The 22,481-nt window shown below is 38.6% G+C and overlaps 1 long non-coding RNA gene across 1 annotated transcript; it reads right to left on the bottom strand.

Moving 5' to 3' along the window:
• Window positions 1-547: 547 nt before the first annotated feature.
• On the bottom strand, window positions 548-14,282 carry LOC135309175 (uncharacterized). The gene is made up of 2 exons (XR_010369472.1): window positions 14,063-14,282; window positions 548-4,021 (listed from the first exon to the last, which is right to left on the bottom strand). It is a non-coding gene; the product is annotated as an uncharacterized LOC135309175 (long non-coding RNA).
• Between the last annotated feature and the right edge of the window lie 8,199 nt (window positions 14,283-22,481).

The raw sequence follows: 22,481 nt of genomic DNA, 5'->3' as shown, positions 1-22,481 counted from the left end.
ATTAGATGTTAGGCTGCATTAAGAACTGAATGGCTGTAACACAGGAAATATGGTACCATTTATAAATCTGTGAAACAGACCTGGAGACTGAGAGCTTTCGGTTTGTTCTCTTGATCTCGAACAAAGAAAAAGAAAGAAAGAAAAACCAGAAGTCTGAGGTGGCAACAAGGGATCATAAGAGTTACAATGAGGAAACATTTAACATTGGAGTCCTTGGGAAAGAGGATCTAATTTCTAAAGAGGAAAAAATAAGCATGCAGGTAAAGGTAGAAACATATGCTGTGGTGGAGGCTGAAATGGAAATCAGATATTCTGGCATTGCTCTTTTGTACAGAACCATTTCTGTGGTATTTGAAACAAGCACAGGCTTTTATAATTCTGCTTGGTCTTTGAGATCCACTGGAGCTGCTGACACGGGGTCTGGAGTTTCAAATGCTTTTGGTCATTCAGTGTTTGCAGCAGGAGGTAATGTTTCAGGAAAATTTCAATTCTTCTCACTTTTAACACTTTCCACGTTTCTAGGGACATTTGAAAAGGCTCATTTGTATAAGTTCAAAAACTCTCTTTAATTAAAAAGCCATCTTTGTGAATGCAAATGAATACATCAAAAACTCTCAGAAGTCCACACAACTAATAATTAATCTAGATTTCAAGGACTCTCTAACACTATTACATCATTAATACCTCCCTTATTCAAGAATGGGTATCCTTCTAGCAATTAAAAGAAAAATTTAGAAGATAATTAGACACAATTCTCATCACAATATTTTACACAGGTATATGATTTTGAAATTAGGTCAAGGGAGGGAGGGAAAATGGTGATTCATTGCAGAGGCTCCAAGAAGCAGAATTACCCCATCATAACTTCTAAGTAATCTGTTTTCCTTAGTTGTCAGTGTAACAAATGACCATTTTTAATAAATTAGGAAGCCAGAGAACACCTTACAGTGTGTGAATAAACTGGGTGCAGTCTGACATGTGTCTTTATCAAAAAAATTGCCAATAAAATTTTTAAAAAGTTTACCTATTACAAAATCTGCAGACTGTATATTGCTTCCATACCACGGTGATGGGCCATACATAAAAAAGATGATTACTCCTTTAATATTGCACTTGCACAACAGCAGTGACAGAATAAACCTGGGATGCCAAAGCAATTATGCCAAAATACATCAGCCCTTGCACTCCCTGGAATAATAGGGGAAGGGATAGAAGTGATTTATTTTAATGGACCAGCAGAGATAATAAAGAATTGCTTAATGTCTTTCTTCACAGATTTAGATCTTTACGATAAGGTTTTTATGAAATGGAATATATAACCCAAATAAAGTGAAACCAGATTTAATGAAATTGCCTGTCAATAGCACATTTGCAACTTTGGGGGGTTTTCCTTCAGTCTGCTTACACAGCCTTTTTTTGATACGTGTTAATAGTAACTGTACTCAGATGGTTCTCTGAGCAATCAAAGTTATTTTCTATGACTGATAGTATGGTCTGCTGGAAGACAATGTCCAATAGCTCAGGCAGCTCTCAGGAGTTCTGATATACCAATTCTGACACTGGTTTTGTTACTGGTTTGCTGTTTGACCTCAGATGTAGCATGTAAAATAGTATTAAATAGGTGTAATTAGTACCAAGAACACAGAGTTTCTCTCGGCTTTAATAAATGTCTATGAGGAGCCTGAAAAAAGCCCTCATGAAGCCTGGAAGGCTTTCTAGACATCCAGAGTATTATTGTTTAAACAGCTTGAAGCTTTAATAGCATTTCAAACAAAGTTGAGTACAGATAGATAATAAAATTTCATTTATGTTTTAATATTCAGAAATTTCAAATAAAATGTTTCTAAGATTAATATTTTTATAAGTATACAATCGAATCTGCTCATAAACATATATTTACTGTATTTTGCCATTTATCTGTAAACAGTGCATCAAAATTTTGGGGAAAAGTAATTTCCTGTTCTGTATATTTCTCTGCATGGTTGTGCTGCTGAGCATTCAAGAGATTTCAGCAGAAACTCGATAGGATGCTTTTTATGTGAGCAGCTCAAAGATCAGTAGGGCAACCTTGTATGTGACAAGATGAATATTAAATCTGTTAGTACTAGTGTCTCATTTCCCAGCACTGAATTGAAACTGTTTCTGATGCTTTTCTGAAGAAATCTATTAAAATCTCTGTTGAGATCTGGTCTAGATAGGAGCCGAGGTCAGGGAGAGGATTCCCAAGTGATTTACCAGAGCTGAGTCTCTGTAGTGGCAGAAACCCCATCCCTGGAAACATTATGGGTGAGTTTGGGCAGGAGTCTGAACAACCTGTTGGAATTACAGATGTCTCTGCTTACAGCAGGGGGTTTGGACTAGATGACCTTTAAAGGTCTCTCCAACCCAAACTATTCCATTGTTCTGTTTCCAAGCCCTTGGCAAAAACTGGATCATTAATATTCTGAAACACTTGGCAGCAGAGCCATTCCTTTCTTTGAAGAACTAGTGCTGTTCCTCTAAAAAGAGTTTGTAAAGCAGGAATTCTTCTACTGTTCTAGGAATCCTTCTCCCATTCATCTTTGCCTTCTCTGATATGCCCTCTGATAGTTCCCTTCAAGTCAGAGGTAAAAACTCAGCCAGGTTTTGCTCCTGATCTGCTGCTCCAGGACCAAACATGCATGATTTCTACAGCATGATGGCTACAATTTTGCCTACTTTTGTTTTAAGAGGTTCTCTATTGAAAACTGTTAACAGTGAGGAGAAAAACTTCTGTAAAAACACTGGGTGTCACATGGGGCAGGTTCTGTTGCTCAGAATCCAGCAAACATCCAAGCTGTTAGTCTGTATGAGCAAATAAATTGAAAAAAAAATCAGGTAGGTTTCTGGGAGTTAAAATTATCCACTACTTGAAATGATTAATGCAAGCAATAGCATGGAACCAAAGAGCTGAAACAACAGCAGCCTCCATCCCAAATACAGTCAGGTTTTAAGGAAGGAAAAGCAAGCATTGAAGGGGATTTCAGTAATATTGTTCATGAGTATATTTGTGTCTGTTTGAGATGAAGGAAGTACAGAGCAAAGGGAGAAGAGGAAAACAGCAGACTCAGAAGGATGCTGAGTCCAGAGGAGAAGCCAACAGAGTGTTCAGGAGCAGTGCTGGCTCAATGAGGTGATGAAGTTGGTCTTGGCTGGACAAAATGTTATTGAGGCCCAAGGTGTAACAGCTGCCCTTCGTTCCAGAGAGCTGAGAAGAAGCACTTACAGTCACTTATGAAATTATAGCAGGCTCCAAATCAAAGCCAAGAAACATGTCATCACCCAAACAGCACAGGCAAGTGCCTGGCCAGTGAGGAATGTTTGCTGAAGTGAGGGGTGGGAAGCAGAGGACATACAGACATGGGGCAGAAGTCCAGAAAGAGAAAGTGAGATTATTTACCAGAGTTCAAGATGTGGGCTGGAGGCAAAGGCAAAGGAGAAAACTCCTACTATTTGATTTTTTTGTGTGTTCAGGAAGATTAGACTATATCAGCCTTCAGAAGTGTGTATGTTTGGATGGAAGATACTTCTGCTGCATCTTCTCTAGAAAAAATCTCTTTTTTTTAGCCAGATGCTTGCATCCAAAGGATGATCCCTGTGCATTATTCAGGGAACCTTGTCTGCATCTTTTCACCCTATGAGACTGAACACAGAGAATGCAGAAATATGAATTAGCATGATACCCCACTGGTATATTATGGAATAACTTCAGAGACTCAGAGTAAACTTAGAGACCCACAAATAGTTATTTCACATCTTCAGAATCTTCTCTCTCCTTTAAAATTATAAACCTGAACAAATTGTAGAAAGTTTCCAGTGAAGTCAGTTGCTCATTTTCAGCAGGAAGCAGTATGGTCCAAATAGAATAAAAGAAATCCATAAACAGCTGCTTGCCAAGAGATTTTCTTCCTGCAGGTACAGCAGGAAAACCTGTAGAAGACATTGCAGTGATGAAAATCTCGTCTTCCTGTTGCTTCTCTGTGCTCCACTCCAGCATCTCAACCTGTGGCATAAGAGATTTAATGATCAAAAACTTTAGATATCTTTCTTTATTTTCTCCTAGGAGTCTGAGAAAGTTTGCTGGGAAACTTTGAATGGAGTTCAGTGGGATTTGGATCAGGTACTCAGGGAGAGGGCTGGGGAAAAGGTCTTGGTGGCTTCTATGTAAAAGTAGGAGGGTAGTAGTCAGAACAGCCAGGAAATGAAATGGGGTAATGATGCACCTAATAACTTACTGAAAATTCTGCAACAGGGAATAGAGCCAAAATCTCAGTAGAGATGTGAGTCTTTATTTCAAAACAGAGCAAGAAGCCTCTTGGCAAAGTTCCCAAAAGCAAGGTGTGCAGCTGAAAGAATTATTTGCAAACAATTCCATTCCAGAAGTACAGATTGAAAGGAGATTACCATGGCTACCCCCGGGGCATGGCTAACCAGGACTGGCGAGGGAGATCGAGCTGGTGAACTCTCTAAAGGCTGATGTTTCAATGAAATATTGTGTGATAAGGGCCAGGTCCTCAGCTGGGGTTGGCAAGGGCAGCTCTGAGGAAGGACATCAGTGGAGCTGTGTCATTTTGTGCCAGGGGAGAACTTGGCCCATGGAATGCACACAGAGATGATTCATGGTTTAATATCAGGTAACACAAGGCTCTGTCAGAAAGACTTTAAACTAATAAACTGTGATAATCTAATCTTGTTATCTCAAATACAAACCACTTCATCAAGCTCAGATTAAGTCAGTATGGGCTACATCTTCCCAGCCCTTTAGAGGAAAAATGCAGTAATTTAACATCTGGTGATGTGAGGGTCGCATGGAAAGAACAAAAGTGTCTCAATATATATAATTTTTTTGTATTCTAGAAGTTTGGGATAATGACTCTACTGTCAAAAGCTATTTGTAAAAAAAGTTATAATGAGGGGATATGAAGGAAATAGTCATTATTGCTCAGCTCAGAAAGCTTACAGGGTTTGCAAAATAGGGTAGAAGTTTTGCCGAAATGCTGCTATTGTTCAGGCTCTGATACACTGACATTTCTAATATTGCTTCATTCATTTTTTTCATTTTACATCTATTTGTACAAGCTTGAAGTCAATGCCACGAGTCAGTCTGTACTTATTTGGGTGAAACCAAAATCCCAGGATACTTGGCCTCTTCCTTTTGTGCAATTCTATATTGCATAAGAATCCCTGCCCTTCCAACTTCAGTAACTAAAATTTGGGATGAGTTTCCCAACTTATTAACTTTCTCACACTATTATTTCTCAGATATTTCTCAGATAGTGAAAGCTTATCTTTCTTTATTGTGAGAGTAATTTTTTGGAAGTCAATCCTAACTCAGCTGTTGGTGGAAAGATTTCTGTTTTGAAGAAAATTCAGTTTATTAAAATGCATTATGTCAAGTTCTTTCTGATAAGCCCTTAAATGAGTGAGACAATAGGCATAAAATTGATAAAAGATATCTGGGGAAAGGAGTAAAATAAGATATTCTATAGAGGTTAACAGAAGGTAAAGGGATTGCAGGGAGAGGTAGGTTTTGCTTAGACATAAGAAAAAACTTTTTTAATATTTAACTAAGGTTAACATAATTTAAAAATCATTCCTCTGTTATTTTGGACTTATTTATAACCAAGTCTGTAAAAATTCAAAGTAGCTGCATTTGACAATGGCTGTTGATGAGACTTTTAGGCAGATGCCATATTCCACTGAAGCTAATGAGTGCCCTTTGCTTGATCTCATTTGGCTTTGGGATGCTCCACTTACCTTTTAATCAAAATCTTGCAGTCATAATTGAGCTGTCTTGGTATTAGAAGTATTAAAGGTGTGTCAAGACACTCTCAGTAATCCAGGAAGGGACAGTCTTTCCTGAATCCCAGAGACACTTAATGGTTTATGGGACATGACTTTACTCTAGGTGTCATCTTTTAAATAGCAAGTAAAATTAAGGTCTGGCCATTTGTGATTATAAAAGATCATTAATTTCATTAAGAATTGAGGTGCTCAATTCCCTTGCATCTAATTGAATTGTGCTTAAGTTACATTTCTTTGTTTTTCTATTATTTCCTGCAAAAGAGTGATTTGTTCTGATATTTAACCTGGAGTTTAAATGATGAAACATAATATCTGTAAAATGGACAGCCTTAAACCCACATACACATCTTTGACAGCACTTAATTTATAAGCGTTTCTTTAACATCCCTTTTTTGTTCCTTGTGATTATATTGGCTTAATAATGTATCCATGATATAGGATATGTTAAGCATATGCACATACATCTCTCACCCTATAAGTAACATAGAATTTATCATATGCTCATCATTCATTAAGAATTAGATGACATAACCAGTGTGGGAACAGTCTTTGCTCCTCACATGGAAAGATGCATTTGTTTTTTCCTTTGAAACATCCAGACAATGAACATCTGAACTGAAACAAACAGGTCCTGAGTTAAAGGACACCAAGCTGACAAAAACTTTCTCAGCAAATATTCATGAATACCTAAGAAAGGGAAAAAATTGTTCATAAAAAACTGATAATTATAAATAATTTTTATATAATATTTCCATTTCTTTAATAATAATGGAAAATATTTTTTAGGCACATGAGAAAACTATTGTGAAGGATTTCTTTTAAATAACAAACTACTGCTTGCAGGAAGAAGAACTTATTCAAATTTGTTCTGTTTTTGAACTTGTAACCTTTTGTGGCAATGGATGCAGTGACAGAGAATGGGCTGGTGCAGCACCCCCAGCTCCTGTGGGCCAGAGGGACCCATTGCACCCAGTCCCCCCATTGTGGGGACTTCTCCTTCAGGCCATCAGTCCCTCAGTTTAGCAACCTGAGGAAAATGTCCTTAATATTGTATCTAGGTAAGTGCAGACTTTGTGCAGGTGTGCTCCTACAGGGTGAAAAAAAACAGTAAAAAGTCCTGACAAGGTAAAATCAGAGATAAAATTGGGAGTTCTCTTCTGATTTGTTCAGTTATTAGATATCTTAATTTTATCATTGAATATGCAAGCATACAGTGTTTTTAATTGCAGATTAACTGACTGCACTGTCTTTGATTTTTACTTTTGACAATTGGAAGACAAGTATATATTGTTATCAGAATTAGCAAAACTAAGATTGAATTTTGAAGCGTTTTGTGTTGAGATAATTTTTTCTATGGTTACCAAGAACTCTTCTGCATTTAAGGTGATTAAATCACTCACATTCAATTTGTTAGCCAAATGCTGAACTCCTTCCTCAATACAGACTCTAAGGACTCAAGATGAGTTTGGATTTAATGATAACTGAATAAAGACAGGGCACACAGAATTCATCACAGGATTTGTTCTTGTTTGAGGAAATGCACATCTTACTCAAGGATTTCTCCTCAAAGGAATATTGATTGCCAGTGACATTCTTAAAAGCATTAGTTGTTTTTAAAAAGCAGCTTTTCCTATGATTTTCAAAATAAATATCTGGCTTACTTCAAATGCCTGACACCAAGATGGAGATGGTTATAATAAAAAATAGATCTTAGAGAGTGGACTGCAGCATGCCTGCTTGTAGTGTTTATAAGTGTATTTGATTTCACATTGCCCTTTTTCTTATCAACAACAGCTTAACTGCCTGTGATGATGAGTTCCTCTCAGAGCTCTCTGCCTGATTCCAGCAAGTCCAGGACTTGGTGCAGCTCCCTCTGCTCAGGCAGCTGTGCCTCCACTGTGTGACTCAGTTGCCACAAGGCTGCACTACCTCTCCTAAACATTTTGCTTCTTTTAAAACAATCAATAATGTATTTCTAAGTGTCTAACTAGCTGCACTCCTGCAAGGCTTGCAGGTTCAGATTCCTGTTAGACTCACTTGAAACTTCATCTTCCTCAAATATTCCATTTCCATGCCTGTTTGGATTGTGTCAGTGGTCTGGTAGTATTCATAAGCAAATATGATTGTAATTTAGGCCTCCTCTTGTCAATGATGCATGAGAGATTTACAAGCATTAATAGGAGTTAGGATGTAAATCCCTTGCTCAACAATAGCAGAGAATAACCCCCTTCATATAGATTCTGACGACCTATGAACCAAGGGTCAAGTGGGCCGTGCCACAAATTATCTGACAGCAACAGATGCCAAAGTCTTGGGAGGCAAAAAAAAAATAACAAAAAACTGAGGACTAGGAAATGCTCGGTTCATTTTCACAAAGGAAAAAAGCAATTGCAGCTATTCCTATAACTTCATGCGTCAGCCACTGACATAGCCACAAATTATAAGAAGCAAAACAAAGATTCCTTCTTGCCTGGCAGCAAACTTCCTTCTTCCTCCAAAAATACACAAAAGCAGCTCCAAAATAAATAGTCATCACAATTAATTACCTACCCAAACTGAGGGCTGTGCAATAAATCTTTAAAGTTTTCAAGTGCACTTTCAGTGTAAGGGAATGTTTGGAGAGCCGAGCAGCAGAAACCACAAAGTATGTCAATTCTGAAAATAAATGGTGTTTTCATAACTCTGAGATAATCAGATTAGTTCTCCACTCCTCAAGTTTTATACCTGCCTAACTCCATTGATTTCAATAGGGGTTTAATCTATGCCACATCAGGTCTGTATCAGTCCTACATCAATTGTAAACTGATTTACACCAGTTGTAAGTTAGAGGAGGATCACACCCAGTGTAATAGTTCACAGGCCCTATGGTTTGTTCTGCCTTTGCAGTTTATTCTGAAATCTCATGTTATTACTTTTGGCTGTTGTAGGGTTTTTCTACCACCCTTCAGGCTTGTGAGGTCCTGTGCATGCAGGGAAGAGGTACAGTCTGAACCAGGGAACTGCAGAACCCTTCAACTTTTAATTTTTGACCTCATTAAAGGCATTTTATTTTCTTTTTTTTTTTCAACTGGACAATGCTTTTGCCCAGGTAGTGATGAAAGTTCCAAATCCTGCATAGATATTTGCACTTGTGAAATCTGTCTGTGAACACAGAACCCAACAGGATGGGAAGCCCCAGCAGAAGTCCTGGTGGAATGAGGGCTGTGTTGAGATAAGAGTGGAAAGAAAGAAAAGAAAAGCACAGGCATCATTTCCAAAGCAATTATTCCTATGAACACCCTCACTTGTGTGAGGAATGTCCCCAGAATCTGCATTTTGCTCAATATAACAGGAACAGTTTCAAGTTTTATTTCAGTGAAAAGACTTTGAATAACCTGGCTGGACCATGCCCACCATTACCAGACTGGCCACTTCACACTAACAGTGCCTCAAAACAGAGCATAAGAAACCTCAGGATTCATATCCATTCCACAGTTTGTCGAAAATTTGAGCTTTATAAAGATAAGAGCAGCATAAGATATTGAAAGGATATATGCAATAGATTGTGGGTCCTCATTTTTTTGAAGATGATTCTTTTGGCAAAGATTTTCTGTGAAATTGCGGGTGGCAAGGGAGGGTCTGGTTCCTCAGCTGCCAGATGAGCAGTGAAACTCAGCAACATTTGTTACCAGTGTCTAAACCCTTTCCTTTGTGTTGCAATCCCCTGTGCAGGGACTTTGGACAATATGACCCCACTGGACGTTCCTTCCTCCCAAACTCCAAGTTTAAAAGTTCTATTATCTCAGGCTTGACTCGGAGTCTGTTTTGCCAACCCCAGAACAAACGCCTTTGTTTCATGCTATGTTAAATGCAGTGTTAATTAAAAGATCATAATCATTGCTCCCCTTCCCCCATGAAACCCTGAGATGAGAAGAGGGCTGCCCTCTGTGTAATTTGTGCCTGTGACTGAGGGGATCACCAGCAGGGCAGAGCCACCAGCCTGGGGTGGGGCAGAGGCACAAACCAAAGGGCAGAAAGCAGCACAGGGAAAACCAGGGGCCAAACCAGCAGGGACACAGGAGCAAGCACTGCATGATGAAAAACCATTTGTGAGGTTTTACAGTAAAAACGAGTGCCTCTCGTTAAATCTGTTTGCAGACATCCATGCAACAACTGAAGATGTCATATCCCATTTCATTTCAGCCTTTTTGTTCTCTGCCATCAGCCTTGTTTTCCCTGCAGACGCTCTTGCAAACAAGATGCCAGATCTCAAGGGGATTTCTGCTTTAGAACAAAAAATTGCAAATAAATGGAAGACTGTAAAATATTTCAGTTGAAGGGAAAATGAATAAATTATGGGAGCTCTGACCTGCTACTGTTTTTTGTTTGTATTTGTTCAGAGATTAGCAGCAGGGGAAACTGGAAGTCATTCTGCACAGGCATTATATTTCATGCAAGATAATACACATTTAAAATTATGCCATCATCTTTCTTGTACTAATATGAGGTTAATTGAAAGGCCCATTTTTTTTTCTTCTAGTTTTGAAGGGGATGGATAAGATCTGCACTGGGTCCTCAGTGCTGCTGCAAACTTGAATGGAGCTCATCAGTCCTGTGGTTGCCCTGGAAAATATACCGGTGGCCCATTTGTACCTGAATCAAGAGCAGGGGGGGTTTTGTGGCAGAAGAAGGCCTCCAAGCTGGAAGAGCCTTTACAGAGGTGTTTCATATGTTGTGCATATTTACAGATACCGTGGAGAACGCGGCAGGAGCAGCCAGTGAATCACCAGAGGGTTTATGTGCAGTAACACAGATGTTGAAACGCTGCTGGCCATGCTCACTTAGCCAATTTGGGTACAACCCGAAAAGATATTGCTTCCATACAGTTTGGCAGAAACAGACATTTGGTTGCACAGGCTTAATGTTTTTGACTCTTCCAGCATTTATTGAATGAAGAGTGTGAACATGACTCTGATTGACTCTGTATTTTCAAGGGAGGGGGAAGAAACAGTTTGTTAAAACTGTTCAGAAGTCCTACTCCAAAGCAACTCATTGGTATTTGAAGGGGTCAGTAAAAACACCCATTTTCAACAATTTAAAGGATTCCGTGAATTGCATGTATGCCTCATCTGACACAAACACTTATTTTCCCTGGAATAATGCCCACTGAATTGTATAGAATTTGAAGCAAAACTTCTATTCAATACAGCAGCACCATGCATCAGGATGCTATGCATTTTCAATGACATATGAAATTTATATTGGCAATAGACATTAAAAAATTGGAAGAAAAGCAAAGAAGAATATGCCAGTCAGTGCCAGTTTATTGGTGGACTTGTCAGATACAAACCAGACTGTAGTTATCACCTAAATACCTGCCCATATGCATGAATAAATATATATATATTAATGTATATTTATATATTAATATGGTTTAACTCTAGCCAACAACTAAGCACCACACAGCAGGATGGAGGAGAGAATAACTTGGTATAAACACTACTCAGCAATGAAATATCAGTGTGCTATCAACATTGTTCTCATATTAAATCAAAAACATAGCCATATACTAGCTACCAGGAAGAAAATTAACTTTATCTCAGATGAAACCAGGACAATTGACATAGCATGTATATAAATTTATTTATGTGTATTTATATGAAAGAAGATGCAAGAGCAAGGGAAAAAAATAGATATTGAAAGGGAAATCAAAGTAACATTTATGGTATTTGAAACAAAGGAGAATCAGGACAAACAAGTCTAGTGAAAGTAATAAAGTAGTCACAAGTCTTGAATGGATCCCTTTTTCCATGTATTTCAAATAATTTCTTGGACATCCCATTGGCCATCATTATTTACATGTAGCTTCCAGTAACCATAACCATTGCACCTACCTACAAGTGTGAGACCTACTTGCAAAACTTCCAGTGATGAATTTTGCTCATATTTGTAACCTGTCACTTTACAGCTTTGACATTTCATAAGATAAAGCACAAGGTGTTTATTGCTTAGTGGGTCTTGTTAGATGGATTAAAATGTGAAGTAAAGGCTTAATTCCTTTCATGTAGCATAGATTAAGTTCAGATTGCATTAGATCCTGTACACCTAGATCTGCTATACATACAGAAAAATACATGTGTCTATAGAGAAGCAAAACTTTCTGTCAGTGAAAAGCCTGCCAGAAACAAGTCAGTTCAGGCAAAGATACAAGTGCCTGCTTTGCCTAGGAGAAATATTCTTGTCACATAAAAACCCCACCATTAATCAAAAATCACATTATAGCTTCTGGAATGAAGTTTCCTTTACTACTCTTTAATAATAAGTCTAAGATAAGATAAAATTGGTAATTGTACCTTCTCTTCTGATAGAAGATAATACTAAAGTGGTATAGAAATTTGAGTTACAAGAATATATTCACCCTGCTAATAGGCTTCCATTATGTGGTCTTTACTGATTTATTCATTACACATTTTCCCCACATATAGAAAAAATTAATTGAAAGTTACTTATTACATTGTTACAAAATGTTAACTAGAAAGTTTTCTTTAATCAAACGATCATTAATGCTGAGAGAGCTGGTTTATTTCAATAGTGCATTTATCAGGAGCAAGAATAACACAGGCATTGCCAACAATGATTTCACAGCACTGTTTGTTCTGCAAGCACTTTCAGGGACTAAACAGATGCTTTTGCAGCTTGCTGGGATAGTATAATACTTTATTTATATTTATGACTTCTCATGATCAAAGATCTAATGACATGTGAAATGCAGAAAGGTATATAATATTGTGCCTTATCAAAGGAATGACATTACCAAGGATGGTAAGAGCTTGTAAAGTCAGATTCTGCCTCGTGCACGTCCCGCAGAAGTAAGTGGAAGACAAGTGTTCACACTGGCTCAGGCAGGAAAACAGCTTGGCATAGCATCCTCCAGCAAAGAAAGAAGGAAAGGGGAAAGTGTACTGGAAGCTGTAGCTGTATCCAAGTCACTTTTGCATATTTTGCATTCCCTGGAGGTGAGTTCTATACCTCTCTGGTGCTGCTGTGTGTCCTGGCAATAACATCACCCACACCCTGGGAAAACTGAGGGCTCTTCTTCTAACTGAACCAGTGTCCCTTTTTCTGAAGTCCTATGCAAACACAAAACTAAAAGAAATCCTTTGCCTTGAGGAGGTGGAGGATGAGGCACAAAGGTATTCCCAGGAGGACACGCTAAAGGAAAATCTCCAGGGAGGCAGCATTTTAAATGCACACGGCAGAAATTCCAATCCTGTCCTGTGCTGCATCTTTTTGATTTAATTTTGGCATGTAACTGGATGTGAAATCTATCATAAAGCAGGTAGGAGAGTCCCATTGCACACCAGATTTCATTCTCTGCAGCCAGTCCAGCACCCAATACTTCCCAGAGCACCCAAAGAAGATAAGTACAAACCTGTCCTCTTGCACCATGGTTACAGACAGACAGACACAGCCCACCCAAAGTGTAGATCCAGGCACCTTCCCTGAGATTTTAAGACATGTTTGCAAATGTTTTCTTTGTTTGACAATAACCATAACTACGCTGTAAACATCTCTTTTATTTCTGATTGCACACTGCTCAAGAACTGCAGAAAACTGAGTCATGAGGTACATTCATAAACCCTGTGGCTGGCAGAACCACAATCTGACTCAGACTCAACTGCCAGTGTTCGTTTCCGCAGTAAATTCAGTGAAAATCACAGAAGCACAGTAGCTACTGGAATAAGTATCGCTGCCAACTGAGGCACAAAAATGAATGAGAAAAATTCCAGCTGCCAGTTCAGAGACATTGACCCACAAGCTAATCTGAAATAGAGACCTTACGCCCCTTGTTACCTCATATCAACCCTGAGATGAAGACACTGCTGCCCTTTAGTCTGTGGTAACCATGCTGGGACCACAAAGCCAGTGATTTAGAAGATAGGTATGATATAATTACATGGTCACATGCATTGAAATCTCCAAGCAATTTGCCATGGCCTGTGAAACACTTACCCTGGGTCACTTCCACTTCCAGCTGTAGCTGAGTGAATGTTCATTGACAGCCCAAAATTCCTGTGCAAACCTTACAAAATGCCTTTTCACTGTTGCATGGGCATGGTGGTGCCCCTCATCTCTGCTGCTGCTTCCACCCCAGTAGCCACACAAACCTGTCCCCACACCCTCTCCCCAACCCCACAGGAACATGAGCAATCCTAGGAAGGATATAACAAAACTGCACCAACACAAATTGGTTACTTACTTTGTTTTCCTTAATTTGATGGTTTCCTTTGAGAGCTCCTTGCAGTAAACAAACCTGAATGGTGGTTATTTCTGAAGCTGCTCATACCCTGTGTGACTTGGCTTCCAGCCTAGAGCTCTGCTTTGCAACCAGGAATTATATAAGAAAACCACACATGCTCAGTGATGTTATGCAATATCTGTGGAGGGTTATAATTGTTTGGAGAAGCCAAATTCAGAATTGATGAGTAAGCATTGCTGGGGAGGCAAAGCCTTGCTCTGAGTTACACCCATGCACAGCCAGCAAGTTGAGTTGCTTGCAAATCACATTTATAATGGTGCCCCTTCTGAGCAGAAGTTAGCCTAGGGAGGCTAAGCTGGAGTAATTTAAAAGTCTTTCCCACCCCTCAAAGCCAAATTCTTCCTTGCCTTAGACCTCTGCTGATGTCAATAGATTTGTTGAGACTGTAAATCAGGCCAGAAGTTGGCCCTTGTTTGGTCCAATTACCCCATAATAAACTCCCTAAGGACTACTGTACTGATGTGTGATTTGTATCCTTTCTCCTCTGAAATGCTGTATTTATGTTTATAGATTGAGTTAGCAGTTCTAAGGGAGGGGAAAGGCTGCCTGAATCATTTACAAATGGGAAAATCCATATATTTGAGACTTGGTATGAAATATTTGCTTTTGGGCTGTAGCCTTGTGTACTACTAAACTGCTGTCTAAAGTAAATATTTACAGCCAAGTTGCAACAAGTCCTAAGAACATGTGATTTTCTGTGTGGAAACACTGACACATAAGGGTGCGACTTTGTCCCAGTGAAACACTGAGTTAATTGTAGGTTTTGTGAACATTATCAAGCATAATCTTGAAATTAATTTTTAAGTGCTTGCTAATGATTTTTAAGCACGTATCACGCAGCTGGTTTTGTGTCCGATTCCCAAGTTCTTAAACAGACAACTGTTTTCCTTTTAGTGACTTTGTCAGGCTTAACTTGGGATTAATTTGACTGCAGGTGTCAGATAAGCACAGTATTCTAGCAGCACTACCAAGAACCATGTGGGCAAAATGCAGAAGCATGAAAGCACGTTGGTCAAAACTCTGAAAGATTGATGGAAGTGAGTTATGCTGCTTAAATATCTTTGTCTGCCCAGAAGAGCTAAACTTGCAAGAGGAGTGTAAGTTATGCTGCAGCCGGAGTTTTGCCACGTTCCCTGTTAGCATAGATAACTGCTCAGGCTTTTTTTAAATCGCAATTTCTCTGTCGACATAAAATCTAGCAAGCAAGCTTCATAAATCACGCAGTGACAGCTAGAGTGGTTGGCCAGTGCTAAACACAACTGGACTCTTCTTTTTAAGCCTTTGCTTCTTAGGTCGCCTGCGTCAGCAGTACTCTTCAACAAACATCTGCAGTTCATCTTATCGTTTGAAGAAATATATGAGTTTCTCCATCAGGGTGGTTTTTTTAGCTTCAGCTTCTTGATTTGTTTGAACACCATCTGCTACATATAAAATGCAGAGAATTTGTGAAATGTGCATGCAGTGAGAAAATTTTAATTGTATTAACCTTTCTCTTTTTGATCAAGACAACTTCTTGCATTCATCATCTCCTGATATGTTCAGTAAGCAAATAGATGTGTCTAAAATACTGCCCAGATATTTTCTTTAAGATCTTCTACGATACACGAATAGCTCAGACACAGAAACAGAGTCTACCCCTTCCAGCATTTAAAAGTTATTTTAATACAGTTCAAGTTACACATCCAAAAAGAGTTTAGCAGTAGTAATCTCTTTTACAGATTTGCTCTCATCTTATCACTCTGCACCTACGCGTTTATTATTTGCATTAGGGGAAAAAAAACAAAAAAAAAAAAAGAAAAAAGAAAGGAAAAAAAAAGGAAAGGAAGTTAATTGTTCCTAGAATTAATCACCAGAAGACAAATAACTCTGTCGATGGCTGCAGCTCGCTGCCAGCAGCCCGGGCTGAGCTGACGTGTGTCATGGCATGCGATTGCCACAGGGTGGTAGGAGAAGTGCGGCTCCACGGCCACACCAGCCCGCAGAGGGGAAGGAAAAGTTTGGGAAGGACGGAGGAGGAATCGCTTTCCACTTAGTCCAAACAGAGGTATCAAAAATAAGGTTTAGCTCATGGCAAATCCAGATGGTTAAACATTTGACCCATATCTAATCCCTCTGCCAAGCGTGCTCCACCACCATCACCGCTGTCATAACACGGCACAGGCTCTTAAAATCACTTCAGTTCCAAGAAGCACAGCGCGTTTTGGAGAAAATTAAATTTTAAAGCATGTTGCAGAAATAGAAAACACGGTCCTGACAACATGTTATGGCTCCAGCTCTGAGAAGAGTGGTATCATATATACTAAAATAATTCACTGGGGCTGCAGCTCGCCGCTGTTCTGTGCATTTTGTTATGATAATATTGTACAAAACATGGAGCAGAGCTTTGATCTTAAAAGATTATTTCACTGAGACCTATTTATTTTACTCAACCATTTAATAAAAGGGTGGGGACTTTATTTGCCAGAGGAAAAAGAGATGAGAAAAAGAAGTTCTGCCTCTCTTGTAAGTCCTGTTCATTGTAGTGATGAGTCCTATGGGTTATTGATCACTGATGGTGAAGTATAAAGGGGAAGGATCAAGTGATGCATATGCAAACTAAATTCTTGGGTTTTGGCAATTACCTTAATGCCACTGATGTTCAGATTTGCTTTCAAGGGCGTCTTACTTGAACCATGGAGTACTGCTCATTTTATTTAAGAAACTATCAGAGACACCTTGATTGAAAAATAAATAAATGCATATAATATTAAAGTAGGAAACATAGCATGTGTTTTATATAAATATAATATATAACTTCCAAATGCCTTCATGTTTTATTTGGGGATTAATATAGTTATGTCCAACTAACAGACGAGGACGTGAGAGGAATATTGAGCTCAAGATCTTCAGGGTGTGGAACAAACTACATATTCAAAAATGGGCAAGGTTTTTGCAGTATACTATCATGTTTTAAACAGTTCATAAAAGAAACCAAGTGACAACAGAGCAGTGTGGATGATATAAAATAATGTAAACCTTCCTTCAAATATCAAGCAATTTTTTCTCTGCCTCAACTCACTTTCCACAACAGAGTGAGTGAAAAATCCATAGAGAATAAAACCAGTGATCCCTTTGAGCAAGGATACAAATTTACCTAGATATGTCAACCACACAGATTTATGGGACAAGGAGTTTTTCACCCTGAAGAAAAAAGCCTTCTTGTCAGTCATCTATAAAAAAAGCTGAAAATAAAGCTCTCTGAGTTATTTTTATGTTTTAAGAATTACAAGAAATTTCTGTTAAGGGTTGTTGGGGTTTTTTGTGGCTTTTTTTTTTCTTTAAGCTTTCCCATAACCATGGAATAGTTCTCTTCATGGGTGTATAAGAAACACTTGTGTTGTGCTGCTATTAATGGTATGATTTGTTAGTGTACTTTTATGTATGGAGTGTCTGCATCTGGTAAGGTCTACAACTGTACCTCCTTGACAGTGCCAGATGTTGTGAAGATAAAATACCTCCTGTGTGAGGAACTGCTGGAATCAGGCTCCATGATAGGTGTTCTTAACACAGTTTAAAAAGGCATCTGTCTTAAAATAATTTCAACATCTTACTTTTCTATTTACTGTTTTGTCAGACCTTTCTTTTTACTGGGGAAATATTTTAGTGCCCCTCCTAACCTGATTTTAAAATTGCACTTCAGTTTTTTCCATGCTGTTTTTGTGGTGTTATTTTTTTATTATTCTAAATCACTTCCCTAAAGAAAGGGAGAAAAGGAAGAAAAAGTTTACTGTGGGATTCGGCTGAGGTTAAACATATTGACCCTACCAAGCAAAAAAAAAATTGTCAGCAGTTATTTTTAAACCAGGTTAGCCATGAAAGAGTACGGAAAATAATGAGTCTGAATTTAGCCAAGATTTGTTCAAAACATAACAGAGGGGAGACAAGAGGGCTGCTAGAAGGCAGGAGAAGAGCCCTGCTTCACTATCATACCCCATAACTCACTACATTGTCAACCTCTTAAAATAGTAATGATACTTGACCCTTATTAGTATTTCTGGGCAATATATGAGCTTGAGTTTCCTTGGGTGAAAGATAATGCCTTAGACCACCCTTTAGACCACCATTCTATCTAGTTATAGTACATATTAATGTTATTCTTGGGTCATTTAACTTACTCTCAGTGAAGAGTGGAGAATGGTGCTAAGCTGTAAATCAGCTCTGTCCTGCAATGGATTTGTGCCATAAGAGATCATCTTGAAAATTCCAGCCTTGCCTGACCATGGTAAAGAGATTATGGTATGTAAAAATTCTGCTAAACATAGCTTGTTTCATTTTTGTGCTTCTCTGCCTGTCTGCCTGGTGAGGAAATGTTGAGACCCGTTATGGTGGACAGTGCACTGAAAAGGAATATTGCTATAATAAACCCCCCAGGGCTAAAACTTTTACCATATGTGGTTAAACTCTCCATCTTTTCTAAAGGTGAGCTGCGGCAGTGAGGAAATTATTAAAGAAGGCCACTGATACTGTGCATAAAAATTATTTTTTTAATCCTCAGGGAAAAAGAAATGAGTTCATAAATGTATTGTGCTTAAAAGGTATCCTCTGAGTGCCAGTGTTCACACCCCAAATGACAGACTGAAACGTTCAGTGGCATTAGTCCATTTAACTAAATCCTGATTACTTGAGATGAATTCATTTAAAAAGCAAATGTACTGCTACTCCCTTAGCAAAGGTTTCACTAACTATTTCTCAAAATCATAAATATTTTTTTCCACACTGTTCTGGCAAACAAATAATGTTTACCTTCAGCTTCCTAGAGAAGATTTACAGATAAGTCCCCAGTCTGTTTTGCAGATGTGCCTTGGTGAATTTAACAGTAATATATACTGTCATCACGGTTGTCTTCAAATCTTTGAAATCACTTATGCCTTTTACAATACATATTTAATTGAATGTCTAGCTAGCAGATATGTATATGTATCTCACATTTGTGGGTGGGCATGTGTGTGCCTAATACATATATTTAGCACTTGAACATGGTACGATGAGTGATTGAGAAATGCCTAGGAGAGAGATATTTTATACATGCACACAGAGTCAGTAAATGCATAATCTCCTGAAACAGCCAGAGACGGAGAGGAAAGTGAAGAGACATCTGCAAATTAACAAATCATCTATCTTTGGGGTCATTCACAAATTAGTTTTGCAGCATAAGATGGAACAAAAACCTGATTCTGACGAGCATTTGTTCTGGCTATTTATCACATAAAATTGTGTAACAATATTAGACACAGGAATTTTTGCTCAGCTTATTCCTTATAGTATTACCGTGATTCCACAACTTGGTGCAGATGTTTTGTGCTGAATAATGTCCTTTAGCTGACATTTGTGCTCTCACTGTCGGACTTTTAAGTAGCTGTGATGCATATATTCCATAGGAGCTCTATGGGGGGACAAGGGGAAGGTAAATAAAAAACAAAATCTGGTTTAGGAAAGGAAACTTTAAAAAGCTCTTCGCCTCCTGAGTAAGTGGAGGACTCTCCACATTTAATTTGCTATTTTTTAATAGCTACTTGTAATTTAAATTATTGCTCAGTAACAGAGGCTTTTGAGGAAACCTGAATATTCCTGGGATTTAGTCAGTCTTTGGAAGTGTGAGCGCTTCCCTGCTGCAGTGAGGATGGCATGTCCCTCGGTTGAGACATATATACTAAAATCTATTTCACACTGTACGCTTATGGTTAATTTTACTGCTTGAATGGACCAAATGGTTGCATTTATACTTCAAAAGATACTGTTATTAAATTAATTTAAGAGTTTTGAAGTCAATTTTTCTCTGTTAATTATTTTAAAACAAAATCTTATGTCTTAAAAGAGCAATTTCCTTCTGAATTAAAGCTCAAGAAAATTTTATGTTAAGTAAAACATACATTAATTTGCTGTCACAAGATGAACCTTGTTTTAAAAAGTCATACAATCAGTATGTTGATTCCCTCAATGCATTTTTTTTGTATTTATTGGTATTTTAGGGTTGTGCTCAAGCCTGCAGGAAAAAAAATAAAAGAAAAAAATTTCAAAAAGAAAAAGATAAAGAAAAAACTGAAGCTGTGTGTAAGTATGAAACCTTAGGCTAGTTTTAGCCTGGCAAAATATTTTTATAAGTATGCCTTAATTTGGAATTAGTCACATTAATTTAAAATTTATAATTAATTTCTTTTTATGCTTGAATTTCTTATTTCTGTGCCTTTAGAAAATTACCAAAGAATTTTCAAGAATTTATATTAAATTATTTATGGAACCAACAAAAATATATGTACTGAAAGTACAGTATATAAGCAATTTAATCAAATTAATATATTTTTCATGTCTAAGTCATCCTAGATGTTTGTGAATATGTTCCAGCATGAAACTTCAGCAGAATTTGAACAAGTTTGTTAAGGATCAAATTCCCTACTGGCTTAATTCCACTAAAATCTGTGGAATTATTTCAGAGGAGAATTTGATTCTTCATTGCTGTGTGCATTTTTCAAATCTCCAATACTGTTATGCATGCCCCTCACTTTGCTATGTTCATAGAATACATTGCCAAATACAGCAAAATTGTATTTTACTGTGCTGCAAAATAAAAAAAAAATAAAGGGGAGAGGGGGGACAAAATAAAAATCTTGTTCCTACTATTTTCTGAAAATTTTGGGGCCAGTTAATGTAAGACAAAATCCCAGGAGGCTCAGTGCATATTCACTCTTAGGCCAGCATATCCAATGCACTCTTTAGTCTTAGATTAAGGAATTAAAGCACTGCAAATGAATTTCACATCCAAAATCATTCAATTTGTCCCCTTTGTCTTCTAGAATCCTAAGCATATGGGACCATCCTAAGTATAGCAAAAATAGCTGCTGCTACAATCATAATTAGTACCTATTAGCCCTTCCTAGGTGCAAAACCCCAGTGATGAGAGCACAGCACGAGAACCTAGATAGAGGAGGGTTTGAAGTCCCTGTAGTGCAGGACTGTTATTGCTGCCCTTGCAGGTTCACCAAAGGCAGGGAGAGACAGGGAATTGCTGGGCTTGGGAACCACATCCTACGTGCCCTTCCCATGCACACAGAGATGTACAGACTGAGATCTTTTTTACCTCCTCGCTGAGCCAGTGCTCCTTGTCCAAATACGCTTTCTGTAAAAACCTGCTCACACATTTCTAATCGTTTTTAAAGGATAGCATTGTTAATTTTTAATAGCTTAGGTGTCAACATTTGTTTTTCAGGATGGTGGAGGCACTTTTTAATTCTTAGTCACATAGCGGGCAGCAGCAGTTTCACACGGGCTGGAGCAGCCATTCAGTCACCAACTTAATGTCTGAACTTTCTGATTAATTGTTTTGGCGTGGTCTTTGATAATGTGTGTGGGTTAGGCGCAGATTTCGGCACAAAATGCGGAAGTTGCAGGCAATAACAGATTTTAAAGGTATTGTCAATGAAAAAAAAAATTAAAAAATTTAAAAATTTAAAAATAAAAAAAAAAATAAAAAAAAAAAGTAAAAGAAAACCCGAGAGCCACGAGTGTTGTTGTCAAAAGCAGAGGTTCTAAACGGTGCACGGTGAATCGGCGAGGGCCGGCGTTTGTGCGGGGAACGCGCGTCCCCGTGTGCGCGGCTCTGCGCGGAGCGCGGCGCTCCCGGCGGGGCCGCGGGAGCGGAGCCGCAGCCGGAGGGACCCCGGGCCCGGGACAGCGCTGCCCGACCCGCACCAGGGGCACGGCACGGCTCCGGGCACGGCTGACCCCGGCCGGGGACCTCTCTGCCCTCCGCCCGCCGGGGCTGCATCAAAAAACAAAGCCAAAACCGCTCCCATCTCCCTGCCCAGGGTCAAACATTTGGCTGCTGCAAGCACCTCTCAAAAATCGGAGGCTGTCGTTTTGTTCAGGGCTCCACGTTATCCCCATTGGCTTCACGCGTAAAATCAGGTGAGAGCCAGAGACAGCTCATAAAAGTGAAGTCACATATGATAAGGAGAGTATAGATATCATAACCTGCGTGTGAAGGAGAAGGGAACGAGGTTATGATCATTGTCTGAGGAGATCTGTTCAAACAATGTAATAGAAAGCTGCCCCCTTTAAACAAACATTAAACTTTTGCTAGAGGGTTACAATTTGCAGTTCCAGCCTGATCTTTTGAGGTGCTGTGGATACGTTTAATATAAAGATGTCCATACAGTTTCCCAAATGCGAGGCATGTCCTGCACCACAAGCTCTGCAGCTACTTTTTTAATCAATAACTCATAAGTATTCTTTGAAAGATATGATGGTATTCTAACCACTAAACTTACGAGGGAATAGCTACAACCATATTAAAATCAACATTTACCTCTGAGTCTTTTTAAGA

The sequence above is a fragment of the Passer domesticus genome, chromosome 10 (genome assembly GCF_036417665.1).
Source record: "Passer domesticus isolate bPasDom1 chromosome 10, bPasDom1.hap1, whole genome shotgun sequence".
In the NCBI taxonomy this organism is placed as follows: domain Eukaryota; kingdom Metazoa; phylum Chordata; class Aves; order Passeriformes; family Passeridae; genus Passer; species Passer domesticus.
Note: the sequence above shows the minus strand (reverse complement) of the source record. Positions and strands in the feature narration are given on the sequence as shown.